Genomic DNA, 6,593 nt, shown 5'->3' with positions numbered 1-6,593 from the left:
TGTGAGTTTTTGTTTCTATTTTTAGTAACATAAATATTCACATTAACAAAGATACTATATAAACACAAGCTTGTGAGGTAGTGGTGATTAGAAGTGCAATCGAGTAATTTTATGATTAACAGAGAAAAATACTTAGTATACAACTTGTAATTTTTTCCACTGTTAATACCTACTCATGTCTCCATCCCCACCCCCACCTTACCAATGCCATCCCTAAATAAGTATTCAATATATTTATTAAGTGAGTAAGAATATTAAAGGTGTTAACTGAATTGGTAAATGCTATGCCTCTGTTTATTTTGTATATTTTGACCATTTGCCATTATGTTGTTTTGAATTTCTTTCAAAATATTTCTAATAGTCCTATTAGATTTTAATCAATTTTTCAAAATATGCACGGGAAATTGCTTTTTTACTCCGATTTCAGCTAATCACATATCTCTGATAAAATAAAAATGCTCACATTCTAAAGAAACTTATATATAACTTATAAAAAAATATGTAATTTGGTATGGGTCATTTTTGCATAAACGGGTCGAATTTATTGTTTTGAAGGACCTTACATAATAAATCAGATTCTTTTCATAATTGATACTCTAAATAGTATTTTATCACATGCTATACCTCGTTTTCAATATAATACATACATTAGGTATTTTCTTTATATTACACATGTATAATACAATATTTTTAAGCGTTTTCATTGGCTACAGAAACAATAACTAACCAATCGCATGGCTTTATTTTGGTGAAATGACGTCGTCAACCTGAAATGACGTCACAATAGTAAACAACTTTTGGATCTATCAGCATTTGTTTAATCAATTAAGATGTATTTTATTTAGTTTAAAGGCATGTGATAAAAAAGATATGACACTCGTTGTCATATCATACCATATTTTATTAAATTCCTCCAGGAAATTTGTTAGTATGCTAACCAAAGGCTCGCTTACTAACACAATTCGTGAACTCGTGTAATCAAAAATGGTATGATATGGCAACTCATGTCAGATCCTAAATGTATTATATGATTTTTTCATCTACTATCATATCCTGTACTAAATAAACAAAAATTGTTAAAAACAATTCTAAACAAGTGATGTGTTTGTGAAACACTATGTCCCCTTTTGAGCGATTTTGACCCATATATTTGACCTTTGACCGTGAAGGATGACCTTGACCTTTCACCACTCAAAAGTGCAGCTCCATGGGATACACATGCATGCCAAATATCAAGTTCCTATGTTTAATATTGCAAACGTTATGGCCAAATGTTAAAGTTTGTGCAAACCAACAAAGCATCAAACCAACAGACAGGGTAAAAACAAGATGTCACCAAGTATAGACTGGGGGACATACGAATACGAGTTAATTGAATTTATTTATCCCCATGGGTAATTTAAGATTGAAGAAAATTCAAATTATGGGTCGTCAAACAGAAAAAATCATGGAAACATTTTTGGAATGGAAAGCCACCCTAAACATCTGCAATAAGGCCATATATGGTTTGAAGTTTATGAAAGTAATACTTTAAAAGGGGTTAGGAATATTGCCCATTACAGTTTTACTACCTTTATATAATGTATCGCATTATAACTTGTGTTGCCTGACAATGAAGGACAGACTGACAAAGATGTACAGACTGACAATGACGGACAGCCTGACAATGACGGACATCCTGACAAGGACGGCTTTAAAGACAATGACTGACAATGACGGCTATATTGACAATGACGGCAATACAAGGTTGCACATGTAGTGTGCTTCCTCAAACGAAACTTATTGTACAGTTTGATTTTCGTTAGTTTTATGAATTGTACTTCTATTAGGAAGAATTTAGTCATCAGGCTATGACTTCTAATTTGTGACGATTTCAGCATTTCATAATATATACTTGTGTAAGATTTCAATCGTTTAGTGTTTCTCTGGAGGTTACTAAAGGTTGTCTACCGTCTATCCATCCCATGTCTGGTTGTTTACCTGCCCATAAAATTGTTCACCATTTGCTAATTACCAAATTGAAAAACCATTGTTTCAGATTTTTAAATTTGTGTTGTATTTATGATATTTGATACGACACATTCAAATACTGACCGTTAACAATGATCTATAATATTCAGTATATGCATTTGTTGGTGATTTAAAACTAGATAATTATGAAGGGTTACGATTAAAAAATTTGGAGAGTTCTGTATATCATTATATTTTGTGATTCACGGTGATTGCTTATATAAAGTATAAAATACAACACTCACTGTATGAGCACGGATGACCAAGTAGTTTAAGACTTTTCCTCTAAGAGTCAGTGGTTTGAGCCCAGTCAATGATTACTTTTTTGTCTTTAAATGTATTCTTGTTTTTTAACTGGAGCTATCTATTTCTAATGTTTACAATTATATATTTTTGAGCATTTAATTACAAACTTCACTATGATAGATAGACTACTTGAACCAAGCAATGAGTATTATGTTTGACATTTTATTCGCTGAAAAGTAAGCTGATTGTTACTAAAACTAGAACAAACAATAAATATATTATATCATTGTATTGCAAGTGGTCTATTTGGTGTACATTTTTGCCTTTTGTCTGTTAATACAACCCTCTATTCATCCACCTGTCTATCCATCTGTCTTTAAAGACTAAAATAACTTTAGACGTTCCTAAGGCGTCCCCATCAAAAGATGACCGACCAAACTCAGTGGTCCATGATACTCAAAAGTAGCCCATAGATAATAATACTTAATATCATAATTCAAGTGTTACTTTTAACAAGTTGTAATCCTTCCGAGTTTACTATATAGTCTTATCATCTCTATATGATGTTGTTTTACTTCACAATGTTTGATCAATTGTTTCTTGTTAATCCATAGACGAGTTTCACATTCACAAATAAACAGAATATCAGGACACAACAATTTATTAATTAATCCAAAAACTGAATTTACTCATTCTTTTAAGATTATGATAACTTTCATCATAGCAGTAAAGTGTCGGTGTAGCTAATTTGAAACAAGGTTATTTAAACAAGTGTGCTTTCAGTGAGACTGCCTGTCAAAGTATTGCTGTCAAATCTTGTCTATTAAATTATAAGATTATAATATAATCGAATATGAACACATGACCACTTTGTGATCAGAGTGTGTGCAGTAGGGTTCTAGCTTAATGATGGCTTCATGCAATTAAATAATGATTGTCGTATCATACTTATAATCAGTGCAGTAGTTAGCACTGTTGACAATTATTACATTGATGTCATGAAATTAGATAACTAGTAAAGCAAAATTCAGTATACAAGTACTTCAATTGTATTTTTTGAAAACACATGGAAAGTATTCATGGCTCAACATTAACAGTCGTCCTATTGCCCCTGGCAAGTAAAATATGGGTCCGGGCAAGTTATTTTATAATCTAGTTGTCCTCTCGGGCAAGTGGAAAAAGACCAAAGAACATGTATTTAGACTTTAATTAGACTTACATTGCTGTAATAATTTTGTTAAATGTGCAAAAATAAAAAAGGTTTTGTGGTGTATCATTTTGATCTTTATTTACAAAATATGAGGTTCACAGTAAATGTGATATTTCATATTTGGGCAAGTGGCTTAACGTTTTGAGGGCAAGTACATGCCCGGTAGAGCAAGTTGGCTTTTAGGTTTATGTTGAGCCCTGATATTGCTTTTGATGAGAAAAACATTGTTCGTGCGTTTGAACCAAGTTCTATTAAAAAGGGGGAGGATCATCTATTTGTCATCAATAAATGTGTTATTTTATTATATTGCTATTATGTTCTGTTAATCTAACTTACATATTTATCAATCAATAGGAAGTGTCATGTTTTTGAAGATGCTTCGGTAATAAAGATAATTGATGATTTTTGTTGACTTTTTTCTCTTTTTGACGCTTTTTCTACGACCCTGTATTGTTATCTTTACAAGTTGACTGAGTGATACCACACTTGAGCAAACACGCAATGGTCAAGGCAAAGAAAAATATAGTTTCTTAGTTTCCTGGCCAATATGATTTTTTTTGTTTTATTTATCAGTTATTTTCTGTGTTGTTTCTGAATAAACTTGTAGAATGACACACCTTTTATGAAGATATATTTTCTAAAATAATTTGAAAAGATATGCGAAAATGGATTTAAAACAGGGTATCTATTATATTTGGTCTTTTGGCAATATGGTCATATGCATTAACTAAAGAAATCAAAGCAAAGAAATCTTCTTGAATCTCTGATACAAACATCTTAATACTTTGAAGGACCACCTACAATTCAATGGGCATCAACACGTTGCTATATACGTAATGCTTATTGTCGAACATTACACAAGTCATCGGTACCCTACGTCCATTCTTATTGATTTGGTAAAAAAATATGTAAACTTATGAAATATGCCTCGATAAATTTACGTTGACTATTAAAGAAGTGAATTATAAATAAATAGGAATATTTGGTTCAAACAAAGTCATAGTGGCTATCACAGTAAAAATACCGTGATTAAATATATTTAGTTTTGTAAGTTTAAAAACTGTAGAGTGTAATCTTGGAAAAGTGAAGACGTGGCTTTTTTCGCACGTGTAAAAATGTGTTTAAAAGTCAATTTAGACTAAGTGTTAACCATAAAAAGTGATAAATATATGGACTTAAACAACCGGTAACAACTTTGTTTCCTCTTATTATTAATGAGAAAAGAAATTGTGTTAGAAAAACCTCAAAATAAAATAAAACATGAAATGACGTAATCACAAAGAAAGGGCGAAGCCATTTTGAATTTCGCAGACATATTTTACACGAGACGAACTGTTTAAAAAGCACAAGGTAGACTATAGAAATTATACCACAAAATAAATATGCAACAAGATAAACAGGACGTGAAAGCGGGTGATAAGCGACCACGAGACAATATAAGCAGCGTAAGCAGCGTGAGTGATGCCAGCCTGTGTGAAAAGGCTGGTGTAAAACAAAAGAAAAAGAAACAGAAAAACGTTCAAAGTGATACAAGTAACGATAGTAACGATACGGATACAGATATGGTGATTGCAAAAGAGCTTAAAAGCATAAACGGAAAGCTGAGCAATGTCCATACAAAAGACAGCAACGATCTCAAAACTTAATTAAGGAAATAGTTATCCAATTAAAGAAAAAACTTCTAGGTACAATTGTACAAAGAGTGGATAAACTCGAAGGAGCGTTATTCGAAAAAGAACTTGAAAATGCAAGAATGCCAAGCAAATAAACCAGCTTCGTGACGAACTACTGGAAAACGAACGCCTTAAAAAAGCAATGAAGTCCATCAAGTCTGCAAATGAGCTCCATTTAAACGAAGTGGAACAATACAGCAGAAAAAAAATAAGAATAGAAGGTATCGAAGATAGCGAAACAGAGAACTATACTGAAACATCAGAAAAACTGATCCAAACTTTAAACGCTCACATTCCTGACTTGAACCTAGCAAAATCCGACATCGACATCAGTCACCGACTTGGACCCTTTCAGCCACAGAAAGAGAGACCAACAATAATTAAATTGGTCTCAAGAATGAGGAGAAATCAAATTATGAAGGCAGCGAAAATACTGCGCTCGAAACCAAAGCCTGTGTATGTAAACGACCACCTTACGAGGACAAACGCCGAAGTGTTCGCCTGTGTTAGGAAAAAAAGTTCGATATTGTGAAATCGTCATGGACAAGAGAGGGAATATTTTCTACAGAGACAGAACGACCAGACACATAAGGTAAACGCGGAACAGTATCGCTTCTGGCTTGACCTCCCTTGGCCGAAGTAAAAACTCAAAGAGTTAACTGAGCCTTTTTTTATTAAACACTATAGAACATACTTTTTGATAGTTTTTGCTCAACCAACGCTGACGAACTACGGGAACCACGTGGAAACCATTCAAGCCAGAGACAGAGAATTAATTATGACAACCTGAATTATCTAAATTGTCTGTATGCAGGCGTTTAAAAACTTTATGTAAACAGCTTATACATAAAAAAACATTAAATATTTCCTACATCAGTACATGTAGTTTATTAACATAACAATCAATAAACGATAATATAAATAACATTCATGTTTGGATTATATTATTCATTCATGTTAGTACTATTTGTCATGTTTTTTGATGGGGTAGATGTCAAAAATATCTTTAATCTTTGAAGATACTTTATCGTTAATAAAAATTGAAACTAAACATAAACCACGCTAAAAATATGTATATACTTCATTCATGTTAGTACTATTTGTATTGTTTTTGATGAAGTAGATGTCAAAATATCTTAATTTTTTAAGATACTTTAAATTTAATAAAGATTTAAAGTAAACACAAACTACGCTAAAATATGTACAAGTACTATTTAAAGCTGTACTGTAAAAGCGTTGTACAACTGGTTATAAAAACACTTTAACCCATTTAATAATATTAATCATTTATGCCTAGTGGACTCTCCCATCCTTCTAAATTATATCAATTTATTTTCAAAATAAGGGATTTCTAGTATATTTATTTATATATTTAGAATATTTCATGCAGAAATTCCTTTAAGCAGACTGCGCAGACCCAGATGAGACGCCGCATCATGCGGCGTTCATCTGGG

This window comes from Dreissena polymorpha, chromosome 13, assembly GCF_020536995.1.
Source record: "Dreissena polymorpha isolate Duluth1 chromosome 13, UMN_Dpol_1.0, whole genome shotgun sequence".
NCBI lineage: Eukaryota > Metazoa > Mollusca > Bivalvia > Myida > Dreissenidae > Dreissena > Dreissena polymorpha.
Note: the sequence above shows the minus strand (reverse complement) of the source record.